This window comes from Tasmannia lanceolata, unplaced genomic scaffold, assembly GCF_043159265.1.
Source record: "Tasmannia lanceolata isolate RefF3 unplaced genomic scaffold, GAP_Taslan_0.1 ptg000002l, whole genome shotgun sequence".
Classification (NCBI taxonomy): domain Eukaryota; kingdom Viridiplantae; phylum Streptophyta; class Magnoliopsida; order Canellales; family Winteraceae; genus Tasmannia; species Tasmannia lanceolata.
Window position 1 is genome coordinate 8,431,113 of NW_027518679.1, and position 19,267 is coordinate 8,450,379.

General features: G+C 40.9%; 1 long non-coding RNA gene across 2 annotated transcripts; it reads right to left on the reverse strand.

Annotated features, from left to right (window-relative positions):
• Positions 1 to 226: 226 nt before the first annotated feature.
• Positions 227 to 17,117, reverse strand: LOC143876457 (uncharacterized). 2 transcript variants are annotated; one of them, XR_013250396.1, is made up of 3 exons: positions 16,030 to 17,117; positions 6,502 to 6,657; positions 227 to 431 (listed from the first exon to the last, which is right to left on the reverse strand). It is a non-coding gene; the product is annotated as an uncharacterized LOC143876457 (long non-coding RNA). The 2 variants fall into 2 exon arrangements; XR_013250408.1 differs by having other exon boundaries at positions 6,401 to 6,657.
• Between the last annotated feature and the right edge of the window lie 2,150 nt (positions 17,118 to 19,267).

Below are 19,267 nucleotides of genomic sequence, written 5' to 3' on the forward strand. Positions count from 1 at the left end.
CCCTATTTAATCTTCTTGGATTCATCGGATGAGGAGGAATATATGAGGGTTTAGGAGTCTTTGGTAAGGCTGGGGGTGGAGGTGGTTATTCGTGGCTTGATTTTGAAGAATTATCGGACCTTTTGGCTCAGGGATATAATCCTGCTCTTTACTTGTTGACTCTATGTAATGTTTGTAGGAACTTCTGGTCCCCACTGTAATTTTCATAGATTCAATAAAACTGACATCTTTCAAAAAAAAATAATCATAAATTGGATCGATGGATTACAAACCTGTCCATGCAGTTAAGATTTTTGGTAATTATTGACATCAATTTTCTGATATTAAATTTAAAAGTTAACCAAGCCATCAAATATACTGACCATGATAAGAGTTGGAATAATGCCCTTCCAAAATCCTGCTATGCCTGCTTCACAATAAACCTCCCATGCCTATAATGATCAAGCAAACGCAGGAATTTACAATAAGAAAACCAAAAAAAGTAAAATTACAATAAGCAAACGCAAGAAATTTCTGGTGGGGATGAAGTGAGAGAGGGCTAAAAGACACAGGGTTTCCTGGAATAAAATTGCAAAACCAGAGGAATTGGACACAAAATCAGTATTGAAAGTAAATACTACATGCCATTAAAAAAAAAAAAAGTGAATACTACATTCAGGATGAAGTCACTACACAAGCTCCATGTAAACATCTCTCTGGAGTCATTTCATGCGGTCAATCTACTGCAGGAAAGACCACCCCAATCTGGTTGCAGCATCCAACACTACCCCAAAGCAATTGCAAGATGTTATCTCAACCCGAAACAGATGGCTGAAATCTGCTAGATGTCATATCGGAGATGGGAAACAGGACTCTGGACTGATCTTTGGATCGGTGACAGCCCTTTAAATCACAAGGCACTCAACAGAGGGGTGATTGATGCAAACACTGAGATAAAGGATGTAAGGCTGCCTTCAGGAATCTGGGACTTTCCATACTTCACCAATCACCTTCCACCAGAAAGGCCATACTAGATAAAACTCGGTTGCAGCTCATTATCCTTCTACAACAGGGCAGTTCACTAGCAAATCTGCTTCGCTGCCGATAAAATATAGAGGGCCTCAAGCGACCTGGTCGAAAGCAACATGGGGATTTCTTCTCCCCAACAAATCCAATGCTTCGGCTGAAAACTTTTCTATAAAAGAATCGGTACAGATAAAAAGAATCTTGTCCAGCCACATCCAATAGCCTTCAAAATGTGTTTGTTGTAAGCACAACCAAGTTGAGAGCACAGATCACCTGTTTATTGAAGGAGACTTGGCTAATAGCATCTGGGTTGAATTCTCAAAACTCTGGACTATCAATCTCGTTCCCCATCAAACGGCTAAAAGCAGAGTAACAGTTTGGCCTGACAAAGTAGCTAAGAGGAAAACCCAGGATGGTCCTCTAACAGGGGCCACTGCACTTTTTATTGTACGTGAGATATGGAAGGAAGTGTTCAAGGAAAATAGAAGGAAAATCCAACTCAGCAGCCAGGATCATAAACATCATCGCAAAAAACAGTAGGTTGATCTCTCCCTCTTACAAGCCTTGAAAGGAACATTCTATGATAGAGAATCTAGCTATTGGCCGACACTTCGAATTTATTGCCGACTCACGTGTCCGACACGACACACGTGTCCACACTACTTTGGACACTTTTACTTATATTACTGGAAGTGTTAGGACTTAATGTGGGTGTGTGGACATGTTTTTGTACCGTGTCAAGTGTGATATTCTGTATTTTCACTGAATATTGTGTTTATCTCATTTAGACAACTCGTATCCATGTTAAAACTGGACACACGAATCCATATCCACAAATCATGATTACATATACTTTCTATTTTAGCCGTCTCCCCGTTTCTAAAGTTTGGGGGTTTGCCGTGTCCGACACTCCGTGTCCGTGTCGACACGCGACACTCATGTCCGTGTCCACAAATCATAGGGCATTATAAATCTTGCACCAATTTGCATTAAAGACAGCTGGATTCGGTGGAAGGGACCACCAAAGGGATTCATCAAGCTTAACACAGATGGGGCAACGAAAGTTAACCCGGCTGAATTGGGTGGAGGTGGAATGATAAGAGATGACTGTGCTAAAATCATTATGGCCTGCTCCATTTATTATGGACTAAGTACAAATATGGTGGCAGAAGAAGAGCCCTAGCAGATGGCCTAAGACTCTGCACAAGTTTCGGAATGCGGAACATCATCATTGAAGTGGATAGCAAGTTCTAATGAAATTTATAGAAGGGAAGGGTCATATGCCTTGGATGATCAAATACATATGGCCTTCTATAAATCTTGGTTGGAGATGCCTATCCAAGCTAGAAGGGGTGGCCAGCTGTGATGCACTTGGGTTACTAAATCTTTGCTCCAGAATCAAGAATCTATAGGAACTTTTGTGTGTTTTTCCCGCTAGAGGAAAGATGCTTCCCCTTTTTCATTGAGGCTAGGGGTATATCCTCCTCCTGTATGCTCTTTATCATCTATACAATTTGAGGTCTACCCAGGTGACATAGATCAACGTTGCAGGGTAGACGTTTTGATACCGCTTTAATGTAGAGCTCACAGAAGAGAGTAAGGTTCAAATGGCCAATAGATGGACGGAAACAATGTCAATGCCCAGTCCGCCAAACCTCTGTTCAGTTCTAGTGTATGAATTCATAAAGAAAATTGACAATATTTCACCCAAAATATTGTCTGAATGTGTAGCCTTAAAAATCCCATTTAAAACTATCATGCATTGAGCCATAGTGCCATAGGTACACATTAAATACTTTTAGGAAGAAAAGACAGCCATGCATCACATAGACATAACTTCAAACATGCATGCATGCAATATGTCTCTTTGAATATGACCTCCTCAAGCTCATGAACCGGCCAAGTATTACGCACACACATGGTTAATTTCCAAGTATTACACACTAGGTGAAATTGGGGACTGAAATGAACTTCAAACCCAAGAAATGATCTCAGACCTAAGAAATGAATTCAATATCACTTGATTAGGCTCTCGATTTGGGCATCTATTCCAAGTGCAAACAGAGAGCACTAACTTCCAGTAGCTTGTAGGGACTAGCTTATATCTCAATTCCAAAACAAATATATAATAGGAGACACCGTTTCAATCAAATTCCATGAAAACTCCACTAAGCTTGAAAAGAGACATTGAACATTAAGGAACTATCACATGATCTGCTGTTTCTTGATGGAGTTAACATGCAGAAGACGAGATTTGCTTACCAAACTTGAAATTAGAGGAAAAATAAAGCTCATATCTCATGAAAATTATAGCAAGTAGAAGCAATGGATTCACGAACCAGAAATTCTAATTTTTTGCAGCTTTACTCTTGATAACCAAGCAGATCATTTAAGATCCGGATTTCACTTCAAAAGCTATCACCGGTATTAACAAAACACAAACAGTTTAAAGGACTAGAAGCAAACCCACGCAAAAGGCTTTGGGTCCAACCATCAGCCCAACTTAGATAGAAGCAAAGACTTTACCCGGAGCATTTTGCCAACTCCTCTAGAGTGGAATTTAGTTCGTCTAGGGCCAGTTCCTCCTCCGAAGCTCTTCCTTCTTCATTTGGGCTCATATTTCTCGAATTCTCTGCTCTAAGATCCAGTCCTCCAGCCTTCGAATCCCCATCTCTTTCTTCGCTTCCCAATCATTCCTCCTTTCTTTCCTTTCATCTATCATAAGTTTAACAATGAGAGGGTGTTTATGCAAAGGTTTGTGGGTTTCTTTCACATCATAAAGCCCCGTTACGTTAAAGAAAACCTCTCTCCTTCTATTGGCTTCCCTCTTAAAACTAGTCCATTCCTTTTTAAAAAATTGACCAATTTCCTCTCTGGCGTAGGAGAGGACTTAGAGGCCTTGTCTTCGTTATAAGTCAGTCCTTTGATTCGAAGGAGGAGTTCCTTCCGAGACAGATGGTCAGGGGACCATTTCCTTTTCTTACATGATCCTACTGAAGATGAGGGGGAGAGGGGGGAAGGCTGGTTCTGATCCATTCTCCTGGTTATTTGAAGAAATCTTCCAAGGTTAGAGATACACAGATAACCGACTTAGGTTCTTAGAGACCAGGCATAATAGTGATAGGCCTAAAGGCCAAAAAACCACCCCCATATCACACGTGGAACGAGGGCAATAATCCAAAGATACACTCGGTTATGGCGTACTTCCTGACCAAAAGATCTGCCTTTTCGAATCCTAGGGGTGATAAGACAAAACTTACTAGGTTCACGTAAGTATCAAGCACAGTTCCTTAGCGAGAACCTTGACATATTACAAATCTTCCTTCCATGTCCCGAGGTGCCATAAATGAGCTACCGCCCCTCTCAGGGGAAAGTCTTACCACCATCATGACCTTTCCAAATACCAAAAAACTTTTAGACAGTCAGAGTAATCATTCAAGACATGCCACCACAAAAAAAATTTCACCTTTCGAAGTATAGAGTTAGTGGTAAGATCCTCATCTCACAGATACTTCCAATTTTCTGCCTCTCTTCTACAGAAGGCCCTAAACCCACGCCATCTAGCTCGACCAAAAAAGAAGCTAGAGGAGATCCCAGTTGTTCACCCAGATATAGTACAGGCCTTAGGTGTCATATCTCGATACCATGATAGGCCAAACACACCTTTTGGATATCTAAGGTTTTTCCCTGCCAGCCTCAATTAGTCAGAAGAAGGGAAGGTAGGCCCAACTTTGGAAGGAGTGCCCTGTACTTTTCCCGCCCTACTCCTAATGGTTTGAATTTTGAAAATTGGGGGTCCCTCACGGTGGACCAATGGTTTTTCTGTTATGAATTGTCCGGATAGGTTCCGAGCGATTCTCCTCTCGGGCAGCCATCGAGCCTGGAGGAATTTCCAACCCAAGATTCAGAGGCTTAGCCAAAGGATGGGAAGGCCCCTTTGACTCCTGAATCAGGATACCCATCGTATAGCAGTGACCGGAAATCCATAAATTGACGAAGGGATAACTCAGCTTCCATCTAGGTGCGAGGATTTTGACCGATACAAAACTCATACAATTATTATGGTAACCTTCCATTTTAACCTCCAGGACCGTTCCAAAGAGATTTCCCAAGCCTTCAATTGTTGAGGTAGCCCAGACTTGTAAGGAGATGCCATAAATATTTACCCATAGCACCTCAGACCCTTGGACAAAATCTTGGTTCCAGAGAGGGAAAGTAAGTCATTTTCAACAAGCCTCATCTTTCTTGGCCAGGACTCCGGAGGCCATTTTCACCGAGTGGAACATAAATAGGACTTCATCCTTTGATAGGAGGGAAGGGTAATGATGTCCCAACAGCTTTTTGCCCAGAGCCATAGATCCTGGATGGATCCAAACGGATCTTTTCTTTTTCCTACCAAACACGCACTTAGGATATTAAGCCTTGTTTTCACCTCTGGGCCCGAGATAGACATAGACGGTATCCCTCCTTCGACAAAAGGGCAATCTGTCCTGAATCCGGCCAACTGTCTCCCTCTTGGGTCGCAATATCCGGATCAGCCGGGGCTATGAAATTTTGCATTTTATCCTGATCACACCAGCGACATCGACCCGGCCATTTAAAATTTAAATAATTGCAGGAGGAGCAATACCAGTCCCTCAATCGCCACAATGATTTCACTTTGACTCTGTTTCTTTCTTCTTTCTTCTCCTCTGCTTTACCTCTTTTCTTCCCGTGGCACCATCGGCATTTACTTCTCCATTTGAAACTATTGTAATCACAGGATGAGCAAAACCAGTCCCCCAGCCGGCAAATCTGATCCATCCGATCCATTCTCTTTATATAGTTGTTTGTCATGCTCCTTCTAAGAACAATATTAGCATGCTTCTGCTTATTAATGTTATACTGAATACAACTGTTAGTGCTGAGCTGCAAGTAAAGTGGGTTTATATAACACCCTTACAATGAAAAGACTAAATCACCACTAGTTTAAAGAAAAGACCAAAAAGGGCATGCAAATAAGCAAAAGACTAAGATACCTCATATGAAAACACCATTCCGTGTTAATAAAAGTTGAAGTTTGAACCAAGATTATGCACACAATAAAAATTTCAGAGCGGTTCAATGAAGAATAAATGAAAAAAAGCAAGTGCCATAGCTATGTACAACCACTGAAATGCAAGTATTAGTTTGATACTCATCAGTCAGACATTGGATCAGTTGTCGATTTAGAATATGCATGATATAGCATACCATGATTGTTCAAGCAATAAGAAAAATTACCAGGTCAATGAAGAAGAAAAGAAAATCATGCACACGCCATAGCTAAATACAACCACTTAAACAAAAATTAATATTTTGATTGAGCTATTCAGTAAATAAAATAATTAGGCATATTCCTCTCTCGAAAGCATACCATGTTTATATATGGAAGAATAGCTTTGGCCAACTTGTCAAAATGAAAGTACATTCTAAATATTTGCAGTGAGGCTAAAGGCAGTGGTAAACAATACCAACCGCATTCAATGTTCCATATGGATGAGGTCTGATCAACTCAAGTTGGGCCAACTTGTCTTGAACTGTGGAAAGACCTGTAGAAGCACCATCAGAAGCCTCCCTTAAAATAGCTTCCCTCTTTCCTTCCATAATTTCTTTCTCGGCTTGAGTATGTGTCTAGAATGAAAATAGATGAACATCAACTAATGAATTCTCAATGAAGCATAAACAGTTAAAAAAATAGTTAAAAAGCAAGAAAGGAAACAGAGATCATGCTTCCACTCAGCCATTAGCAGAGGGAATTCTGTCCGTTATGACAAATGAATTAGAACTACAAAACTACCTTTTAAGATATGAATTCCAATATAAAAAATAATCAAGACGTTGAAATTGTTCAAAACGTAGCTTTGTAATAAATTTAAACATCAGATTCCAATAGGATTCCAATCATTTCAAAAAATGGAAAGGTTTTAAAATGAAAGGACACTGAAAAATACAAACAGGGCAAGCATATATGTATGTTTGTGTGTGTGAGAAAGAGGTACTAACTACATGTGTGCGTATGTATAAAGTATAAACACAAAATCCTCCGTTGGAGAGACGTATTTCTGAATAACAACATGTTTTATTTTGATTGAAGCAAGGGTTGCCTCTCTCCCTCTGAACACAAAGAAGCTAGAGAATATCCACAATGAGATTGAAGATGCAATTGATCCCCTGGCCAAAAAGTGGCAGAAAATCATCAACAACAACAATGATACGCATCATCAACAACAACAATGATACGCATCATCATCAACAACAATGATAAGACACATAAGTGTTGAAGGGCCTTCTAGAGAGCTCTATCAGAGAGCAGCACTAATTTTTTCATAATGGAAGGTTATCAATATCGCCAATGCCATCAGATGTTCCATCATATGCAACGGGCAACGGATCACCCTTGACGCTAAAGATAGTGCTCCTCGTGAAAATCATCAAGAACTACGAAGCGCTCAAAGAATTGGAATAGGGCAGAGGTTCCATTGTTGATCTAATTGAAGGAGATGGAAGCAGTGGCCGTTAAGTTAGTGAATAGGATGAGGCTTGAGTTCCCATAGCTAATGTGTGCTGAGTGGTGGGGAGGGATGGGCAAAAGCAACAAGAGCTATTGTGTGATAGGGTTGAAGAGGGAAACGAAAAACTACTGAAAAGATGGGGCAAGCTAATGGATGAGTTCAAGAACATTTGAAACAGGAAACAAGATATCAGGATAGCCGATACTTCAAAGATCTTCTTGCTTGTGGATTATCGTCCTTTGGTGAGTTTATGAGCCATGTTTCTTTTAAAAGTTTAATTTTGGACGACATTCCAGCGAGTTATGGGAATTCCAATCCAAAATAAATAGTTTGCATTGAAGATGATAGGGAAAGAGAAAAGATGATGAAGTTGTGAATTGGAGCTCTAAGGAGGTCAGTAGATGAAGAACATATCGGCCAGGATTGCTAGTGGTGCTTGGGAAGGAGGGCAAAGGAGACAAGGAAATAGCATCTTTTTTCATTTTGAAGAAATTAGGAAAATGACAAATAAGTGAGCAATTGGATACACAAACACACACACACACACACGCGGGCGCACGCTTTCTCCATCAAGCATGAATCCGGCACACAGAACAAAGTAGCTAACGCCCTTATTCATTGACACCTTTTATTGAGCACCATGAGAATCGAAACCATGGGTTTTGATTTGTTGAAGGACGAGATCCGAGATGATGAACACCTTGGGATGATAGAATAGCATCCAATTCATTGAAGATAGAAAAGGGAAAAGGATATCCTTCTAATGTAGGGTTATACACACTGTTATTTTTCCCAACTTTCCCCTGGATGGATATTTCCATGGACATTTTTTTCATGGTAATATTTCCATGCATATTTCCATCTCATCTTGGGTTTTTCGAAAACTCTGAAAGGATAGTTTAGCATGGACTTCATCACGAGTGGACAAATTCTCCAAAATGGCTACTTCATTCCCAGTAAAACTACATTGGATGCTACCGAGATCGCCAATTTGTTCATTAAAAAAATCATAAGATATCATGGTATTCCAAAGAGCATTGTTTCCGATCAAGATTCCCAGTTCGTAATTCACCGTTTGCACGACCTATAGAAGAAACTTGGAACAAAATTGAATTCCAGTAGCCATTATCATCCTCAAATCGATGGACAAACCGAAGTAGTTAATCAATCTTTGGGAAATCTCCTTAGGAGGGGTGAGAAATCGGCGGGAAATAGGGATACAGCTTTGAAGAGAAATTGGAAATTGTTGCAAGCGGCCGTGATTTGAATGAACAAAGGGGTAGGGAAACTTGCAATGAGAACCGATGGGACTCCCCAAGGAGGCATGGGTACTCCTAGAAGAATGCTATGAAGTACACATGCCACTGGTGCAAGATTCTTTGTTAACTATGCGCAAATTGCTTCAAGGGACTGATAATGCTTTGAAAAATGCTTCTATGTACCAATATCCATGCAAGACAAAAGTTCAAGGGCAGAGAACATCACAGAGGCAGCTTACATTGTTTGAAACGGGCTTTGCTAAGGTGAGAAAAAGGAAGAAAGTTGGAATTGAAGCCTATCAATTCGAGGTCAAGTTCTCCCAAGAAGGGGAGGGTGATGCAGGGGCTTTTGGCATCTTCTCGTCTAACTCAAATGTGGTGGACCAGCCTAGGTGATCTAAGGGCTGGGAGAAGACTTATCTTTGAAGAAGAAGCAAGTTTACTTGCTTAATGAAGCTTAAACACTAATAAGGCACGTGTCACTTGCACATGCACCACATTAGATGTAGATTAGTATTTTCATTTGAGTTTCAACTGTAAAGGGAGCATATAAATAGCTTTCCCTCCAATAAGAGTTTAGTTTTTGCTAAATTTACATTTGAATTTGGAGAGATCTGAGATTGGTGAGAGTTTTTTTCTTCCTAAGGAAAAACTAGAATTTTGGTAGCTAAAATTCGTATTCATCAAGGAGGAAAACTAAACTTGAATCTCAAGCTCCTTTCCTTGTTAAACATCAACACCTTATAACTTGCAAGGATCCTTCTCAGTTGTAGTAGAAGGTTAAGCGTCGCCTCGCACAGCCTTGTCTTTGATAGAAGATTTCCTGAATAAAGACCAGATTTCTGCCATTACTATTTGTGTAAAAGCCCTCTGCTCGTGGCAATTCTCTTATGGATTTTGGCATCTAAAGCCATTCCCTTTGCATGTTTGGTAAGAGATTTCATTGCTGTTGTTTGATCTGTAATAAATTTGAAGTTTGTAATTGAGAATTCTAGTAAGAACAAAAGGTGTATAGTTCAGATCCGTGCTTCCTTTGAATCCACCGAATTCACTTTCTTCGTCTGAAATCGGACACCTCTTCCAGATCTGAGCGTGTAGCTGAGTTTTCTGTTTCGACTGGAATTGAATTTGGCCTCCGAATTACAATACATGCAAGCTGAATTCTACAAGTTATTGAAATTTAGAAGGAATTCGGTAGATGTTATTTGAATCGAATTCAAGACGACAGAAATAGTGCCCCCCCCCGGTTCGCATGTTGAATGGTTGTCCAAACCGAGAGCCTAGTCCAGGGACATTGAAGTTTTTCCCTTTGGATCAGAAACTCTAACTCAGTCTTCAAAGCCTCCTCAGCTGGATCCACGATTTTGTGCTCCAGATCTGCTAAAATTTCCACGAATTTGGGTGTTTCTCAGGTCAAAATGACAAATCTGAGCTATTCAGCTGTGTTGTGAGAACTGGTTGAAGGTTAGGCCAGCTGATCTGAAAATCCCACTATTTAACCATAGAACTCAGTTAGCTAACAACCATTACATAACACTGGTATGATCTCTTCCCAACTGAAGATCTAAACGGTCTGAATTTTGCAAGTTTAATGCAGAAAAATGTGGCTTATAGACAGGTTGCTGTTGAATTCATCTTTAACTTGATTTCGGTTTCAAAAAAAAAAAAAAACCTTGATTTCAGTTTCAATTACCATTTTTGAATGTGAATTCTGATGTGAATCGTTACCTGGTCTGGGATCTAAAGAAAGATCATTATATCACTGACATTAAATTTAGGCAGATCCCAAGTCAGCTAGCCACATTGTTGGCATGCCAGCTTGTTAGAGTGTCTGAGAGTGACAATTGCTTTGGAAGTGTAGAGATCAAGAGATGGTTCATAAACTAATAAGGAGAACTTTTTAGAACTCGAATTAGGGCTAATACTATTGAGAGGAAAATTTTGAATTCAATCGGAAGAAGACTTCTCCTATTTGATAGCTTCATAAATATTCAGAATTTTGTTCTTATTTACAAAGATTACAGTCACTTTTACTCCGGGAATCATCTAATTGGCTAAGTCTTGTGCAAGTGTGCAACCACTCACTTTGATAGTTCCCCTTCACGTTTACCCTGCATGACATGGTGATTCTCCTTAGAAACTGTATAGCTCCCATCAAAGTTGAGCTTTCCTATTTTTCCAAAAATCTAGATTTCTTCGGCTACTCCAAGGGCAACTGTTTTCTTGTGATCTGCTCTAATTGGGGGGAGTGGGGGGGCAACTAATCAAAAGAAACATTTGTGACTAGTCATTGCATTTTCTATGAGTTTCCTGTCGAATCCCCCAATTCATATGTTTATTCAATATCACTGGTCCTGTTAGATACGGAGTTATTTCTTTGGGCTATTTGGAGTATGTCCTGGCATTGATTATCTTTTAGTTGTGAGCATGGTTCTAAATTTCGGTAGGGACTGAAACCGAAATTTCTGGCTAACCAAATTTCGGAAATTTCGAGAAATCAAAATTTCGGAAATTTTCATTAACAAAATCCAATGCCAAACTGAAATACATTTAGGGCCCGTTTGGATACCTTATATTTTGTATTTGGATTTGGAATTGAGTTTTGAATACAAAATGAATAGGTCCGCCAGCTATGAGCGGAGGGAGACAGAGAGGGAAGGAGGTACTTCCTACTAGAGGGGAGAGGTTGAAGAGCAAAGAGGGTGAAGGAAACAGCTAGATCTATGGATTTTCAATTACTTATTTCGACAGCATATTTTGAAATCTGATTTTTTGCACTTTACACTGTCAGTTGCTGATTTGGAAATGAAAGGTTTTGATACAGATCCAAATCACAGCACAAAAAACGACTCCAATGTGAGAAATCCAAATCAAAATCTTCTCGGCATCCAAACGGGCCCTTACGGATTTTGTGAAGATACTTTCAACATATTAAACAATTTTGCCATATCCTATTTTTCAATTATTAATTGGGATATGCTTTGCAAATTAAGGATTTAAAAGAAAAAATAAGAAAAAATTGTATCCGAGGCAACATTATATCCGAGGCGACGTTACATCCGAAGGCATAATTGTGTCTGAGGCACCATTGTATCCGAGACGACGTTATATCCGAAGGCATCGTGGTATCTGAATGCAACATTGTATTCGAGGCTATATTGTATCCGAGGAATTGTTATATCCAAGCAGACATTATATCCGAGGCGACATTGTATCCAAAGCGACATTGTATTCGAGGAAACATTGTATTTGAGGCGACACTGAAGGCAACATATTATCGATGAGACGTTATATCCGAGGCGACATTGTATCCGAGGAAACGTTATATCCAAAGGCATCGTGGTATCCGAAGGCGACAATGTATCCGATGAATTGTTATATCCGAGGTGACACTGTAGTCGAGGCAACATTGTATTTGAGGCGACATTGAATCAAGGCAACGTTATATCCGAGGCGACATTGTACCCGAGGCGACGTTATATCCAAAGGCATCGAGATATCCAAAGGCATCGAGGTATCCGAAGGCGACATTGTATCTGAGGCAACATTGTACCCAAGGCTATATTGTATCTGAGGAATTGTTATATCCAAGGCAACATTGTATTCGAGGCCAAATTGTATTTGAGGCGACATTAAAGGCCACATATTATCGAGGCGACATTATATCCGAGGCGACATTGTATCCGAAGGCATCATTCTATCCAAAAGCAACATTGTACCCGAGGCAACATTCTATCCGAGGGTATATTGTATCCGAGGAATTTTTATATCCGAGGCGACATTGTATTCGAGGCAACATTTTATTTGAGGCGACATTGAAGGCAGCATATTATCATGGCGAGGCGACATATAATCCGAGGCGACGTTATATCCGAAGGCATCGTCGTATCCGATGGCGACATTGTATACAAGGCCATATTGTACCCGAGGAATTGTTATATCCGAGGCGACATTGTATTCGAGGCAACATTGAAGGCAGCATATTGTGGACCCGGATCCGAGAGAGGCGGGGGACGAGCCCCACACGAGTCTCAGGATCATCCACGTGAATGGAGAGCTCTACCAAGGAACTCTTTAAAGAAGTGCCCCTCACAGCATGAGTGACGATAAAAGGTGAGATACCTCTCGATTCGGGGACTAGCCCGGATTTGAGGCGTACCTTAAACAAAGAAGAGTCGCCATCCAAGGAAGTGGGCCCTGGATCTCATACTATGCTCTGTTGCAACGGATAACCAGAGATTATAAAAGAAAGGTTCGTGCCTGGTTACGAATTTGGAAGGTCCGAAGAGCACCTCATCCGCCCAAGTGCAAACACCTGGTCTCTTATGCCATTTACTTATTGATTTTGAAGAGTTTTGGGTGAAAGTCATGTGAAATGGGAACACATATCTCCGAGAAGACGTCTATCTAATCATGCATGTCTCGGAGGAATAATAAGCACACATAAAAGAAATGAGAGAAGTGTCACCTGAGAATAGCTAGATTATGAGTGTCATACCTAATTGGTGTCTAAATTCTGGTGTGCAAACACATACATGCTACAGCTAAAAGTATAGGATCTGTACATGAAAGTAAGAAACCACAGCAAAACATACAACACAAATCAACTCTATACACGACTAGACAAGACGAATCCTAAGACTCTAATGCAAGACTTGACTCGGATCAAGATGGCTGTCCACCCTAGCTGCTCGACGTATCCCGGCCTCGGGAAGAATCAGAGTCGACGTAGTTCGCTGACCTATTCTAACTACGATGCCTAATCATCTAGAACCGCTATCCTAGACTCGATCCACTAGACTCGACTGATTTTTAAAGCTTTTTTTTACAATTGCTAAAGTTCATGTGAATTGTAATTTTTAGGACTCTCTATATGCCCCAACTAATGCAAGTTGGTTAGCCTTAAGCTAATGCAGGTGGGCCCTATACCCTATGTGTATCTAGGTTGTGCAACCTAATGAAAACCATGGGCTGACTATATGCTTCCTAGTCTAGCCATCAGTTCGACTAAATGTCTAACCGATCAACTTGAGGTCTCCTAACTCTAGGGACACTCGCACGACAGGACACACCATACCAATACAAACAAGACAGACTCCTAACTCTAAAACACCCCAAACAACTAGGACAAACTCCTAACTCTAGGGGGAGACCTGTTTGAAAAACAAGGTTTTGAATAATTTTTGTATTTTTGGAAGGTTTAAAATGTTTATTTTTAAAGGTTTGGCTGGACCTGGTATGTGGATCCCAAGCTGCACTCCGTACCATGTTGAAAGGGATCAAGCCAACGTAGTTCGGAACAGAATTTCCTAACTACTCCTAATGACTCTTGATTTTTGAGATGCTTGGATTTTTCAGATATTTTTTATGTTTCTGGAATTTTTTGAGTGTTTTTGACTCAAGAGGACAAATTCCTATCATCATAAGAGTAAGATAGACTCCTGATATCCCGCAAAGGTTGGACAACATCCTCTGCTTTGCGGGGGAAAATGACAGAATCACGACTCTGCATGGGTTGGACAGCATCCTATACCTTGCAAGAGTGGATAAAAAAACACATGATTTGCTAAGAGGTTGGACGGAAACAAACCCCTATGATGATAGGACTGACTCCTGAAACTGAAGGACTGACTCCTATGCTAAAGACTGACTCATATATGAAAGGACAAACTTCTATTGCACAACTCTAAGAGGGGAGTGCTAAGGAGACTAGGCTAGTCTCCTAAAAGAAGAGGAGATAAAAAGGGTGCTAGTGAGACTGAGCAAGTCTCCTAAATACAGAGATGGGCTCCGAGTAACCTTATCATTGCCCTTGCAATGAATGGGTTTCTAAACACTGAGTACATCTAAAATAAGAAGGGAGTGCTACTTGGACCGAGCAAGTCCCCTAATGATGGGCTTGGCATTGGATGGGCACTGGTCAGACGCTGGCTAGTTGCTAGACCATCACGGACAAACCCTCTATCAAAACAATTTTGATTTTTCGAGAGTTGCTCCGTGACAGTAGATATTCTGCGCCATATAAAAAATGGGTCGCACATCGCTTTGGACGAGACTGTGGAAGAAAGAAATGAGGTGATTGTATTGCGGTAGAAGATCTGGTCCTCCCATCCATAGATACCACTGATTGAAAAGATGGAATTTGACCCATATACCCAAGAGAAGAAAGGCAGCCTGGACAGTAAGGAGCTGTCATTGGCAATGGTAAAGAGACAGATTGAGCAGCTTTCTCTGCCTCTCACGCAAAATCAATAAAATCCCTGCTGAAGGGGAATCACATTTATATGCAGGCAACACACCACGCAAACCAATATGACCTAGTGCTTCTATGGCGATGGAAGCCAATATTGCACTCTCAGACTTGACATCTACGAGACATTTAATGGTATTCTGAAGCAATGAATCCGAGATAGTAGTTGTTCTCAATCATGTATTCTACTTTAACATATCCTATGGCACATCATCACAATGCTCCATGATGACTTTCAAATCTCAACTTGTGGGTTCCACTAATTAAGGAAACAAGATCTCAAATAAGAGATGATGCTGCAGAGGATGAAAGAGTAGAGGAAGCCATTCCCAGTAACCATGATGCAGATTCACAAGTATCAGAGTCTACATGACCAAGTAAATTTTTTTAACCCTGAAATTTGTCTTGCATAGCATGGTGCTATCAACTGTGGCAAATGAAATCCAATAGCGATTAAACTCTTGGAGGCACTAGCATGCAGCTCAACAGAACCATCAAATGCCATGACATTTTCTAGCAACCGACACATTGTTAACGCTGAGGAGCAAAATTTAGAATTCCCTCTGACAAAAGGATCTCTCTCAAACTCTGCCTCAAAGGACTTAAGTAAGAAATTAATCATGGCCACATACATTTTGAACCTTCACATTATCTACCAGACATGTTGTCTGTTCCTTCTTCTTCTTCTTCTTTTTAAAATACAACACTGCATACAGAATTCTAATGTATAAAGCTATATATATAAAAATAAAAAAAAATTCTGCAGGTAACTCTAGATATGACTTTTATAAATTCAAAACTTAACCAACACCAAAGGACTATCAAAAAAAACATAGCATTATCAAAACCTTAATGACAATAAAAGAAAATTATACAAATCTCTGTTTTAAGCAAGATACAGAACTGATATTCCATTTGAAATGACATGATCTGTTAAATTCTCAAAAATTGCTGTATAAAATAGATATGAAAATCTACATACCTTTTATGAACTATGAACCTTCTTTCTTTTTCTTTTATCTTCTTGTCCGCTTGATCCCTTCTTTGAATTAATTAAAAAAAAAAAAAACAGGTAGCCTCCAATATAGATCAACAAATTTCAGTGTGAAATTATCAACTTCAAATGAAAAATTATCTTGATTTTCTCGTGGAGCAACTCAGATCAGGGTTGAATCTAGAGATTATAAAAGTACAATTAGGTTTTTTATGTTAGATTTAGGGTTTCTTAGTTGAACACAAGGTGCAATCTGTAGGTTGTAGGATTCGAAGAAAGAAAAATGAGAAATTTTTTATCGGAAACTAACTGAAAAAGGATCGAAGAGAGTTAGAGTTTCAATTTTAAGAAGAATAAGGATTTAAATACTTGCAAGAACTGGTATAGAACGATGAGGCTACAAAGAAATCAAACTTTGCCGGAAATTGACCGGAATCCGAGCAGATCTGCTCGGAGAAGAAGGCGGAATTGGATCGGAATATGACCGGAGCCTTGCCGGATCCGCCAGAGAAGATGATCGGAAAAGAAAACCAGGAAGGTTTAGGGTTTCAGCTTAAGGTTTAAAAATTATGAAAATGATGGCTGCTGTGATGGAGATAGGGCAAAAAGAACTAAACAAACGATGATATTGAGGAAGGATTGGCCGGATTCTGGCCGAAATCCGGCGAAATCTCGCCGTAGAATAAGAGCAAAAATGTGAAACCATAACCTTCTCCCCTTATTTCTCTCTCTCTCTCTGTTTCACTCTCTCTCTCTCTCTTTTTCTGGAATTTTTCTCTCTTTGCTTCAGCTTGAATAAAATCTCTGAAGTAATTATTCTTGATTTCTAGGATTAGGATCTTTGAATCTAAGGTTTTGAACTCAAGCTTAAGGTTTGACACAAACGCACAGAGTAAAATCTAAGATCTCTACAGAAAAACAAAGAAGAAGATAGCAAAAGAAATATCGACCGGAGCTTAGTCGGAACTTTGCCGGAGAAGATCGGAAATAGAATTGGTAAATTTGGGGAAAAAATTGGGGAAGAAAACTCTCTCTCTGATTTTTCTCTTTTTTTTTTTTTTTTTTAAGATCTGAAAAATGAGCTCTCTCTTTAAACGAATTTTTCTTCTCATTTTATAGATAAAATGGGATGTTGATATTGGCACTCCAAAAAATGATGGGCGTGCGGTTGCGCGAATTTTGATGGGCGCGCGATTGAATCGTGTCTTTTTCGGATTCGGATCGACACCGCTCAGGATAATTCACCCCCTTCTGAATTTGTATTACGACACTTCTTAGGTTCGTTCGCTAGGCAAACGCGCTCGGATTTCGACGAAATTTTGCGGGGAGGTAGATGGGACCCTAACCTAGCTAAGGGTGAAGTTTGGGACCCTAATTCTTTCATTTGATGGGGTTTTGAATAAACATGGAGAGATTAGGGTACGGTCAAAATGGGGTGTCTACAGATGCCCCTCTTTGGCAGAGCGTGCTTGTCGAGCGAATGTCAAAGCCGAACAGACAACACATTTTGACTGGCCCAAGATTGAAAAAGGAATAAAGAAAATGATTTTGAAAAGATCGAATTGCTAGTTCTGAATGTTTCCAGATGGTCCACAGGGTCGGTGGTTCCGTCGTATTGTGGAACCGTCGGCATTTTGAACCCTCTGGGCGCTGCCGCGTTCATAACATTATCCGTGAACGGAGGTCTGCTTGAGTACGTCTTCGCAGCGGGCCTGCCCTGATCTTTCGCCAGCTCTTCTATACGGTGATCTATTTCTTCTATTCTCCGTAGCATTGGGTAAGCCCTCCGGTCTGCTTGGTCCAACGACTTGTTTCTCTCCACCGATGGGCTCGCAGCAGAGCCGGACTGACTTTCCGGACTCCTGCGATGAGGCCGGGACTTTTCCTACGGTGTGCGGTCTTCCTGGGCCCGGTGCTTTCGCGCGGAGCGGACCGTGACCTCCGACGGTGGTGAGGCTCTGTATGGGCATGCCTGGTTCTGGAGTGATGGACTCGCCTTGTGGAGTGGTGGGTCCGGTCTCCACTGGGGTGAGCTGGCTCTCCCCTGTGGGTGTTCGACCTTTCATATACAGGTCGTGGAGCTTCTGGAGGATGTTGGGGAGGCGCTTGGATCAGGTGTTGGTACTGATCAACAAGAGCCGTCATCTGTTGAAAGAGAGCTTGAACTTGATCCGGAGTGGGGGTGGGATTGAGGTGTTCCGAATGAGCTGGGCTCTGCTCTGCTGTAGCAGAGGGAGCCACAACCTGCGAGGCGATTCGCTCGCTCCGGGTCCTACGAGGTACTACGGCTCAGGTAGTTCGGGCAGTTGGTACCCGAGCACTTTTCCGCCCTGCCATTTTGTATAGGGGACTCGAACAGCTTTTAGTTCGTGGTCCCACGGATGGCGCCAATCTGTTAGGCCTAAAATCGGTAACAGATACGGCAGTGACGTAAGAGCTGGGTTTGTGGACCCGAGGAGCTGAAGTGAAGGAGCTGGGCCCTGCACAAGAGCAAACGAAGTCAGAAGACCAACTCAGACTCGTTACTCCGGACAGGCCCTTCGACACTCAAGTCAGTACGAGCAGGAGTGTAGAGCGAGTTTTTAAGAGTGGTAGTTCAAAAGTTATTACCCTTCGATCTGAGCCTTGAAAGGCCTTTTATAGAAGGGGACCTGGGGTGGTTGGATTACCTACCCCTGGACAGGTGTCGGACTCTCTGTGGGTTTAGGTTCACCCACTATTTAGGCAATTACCAGATTACCCTGCACAACAATTGGGCTTGTGGTGGGCCCTTCCGGGGCCACGTGTCGACAGCTCATTAGTTGCTGTTTTTTGTAGCCCATCACCTCCATCTAAATAATTTGAATATAGGCGTTGTTTGGATTGCAAGAAATATATTCATGAAGGCTCCTCCAAGTAAACATAGAATAAGGTTGGTTCAATTTATCTTTTTTCTTTTACTAATCTTTAGAATTTTTTTTCCTTTCCAAACTTTTCCAAAAAATTTCTGCAATCCAAACAGGGCTAAATGTTGTTCTTTTTATAGAGTAGTAATGCACATACCTTCTTATTTATTTGATTATTTTCAGGGTTTTTTTCAATGTCAAATTACTTCCAACCCGTGCATTGCACGGTTGGGGTTTAGCAGTAATTTACATACCTTCTTGGTTAGGGTTTAGCCCCTGTTTGGATAGCAAGAATTTTTCAGGAAAAGTTTGGAAAGGAAAATATTTCTAAAATTTCTTAC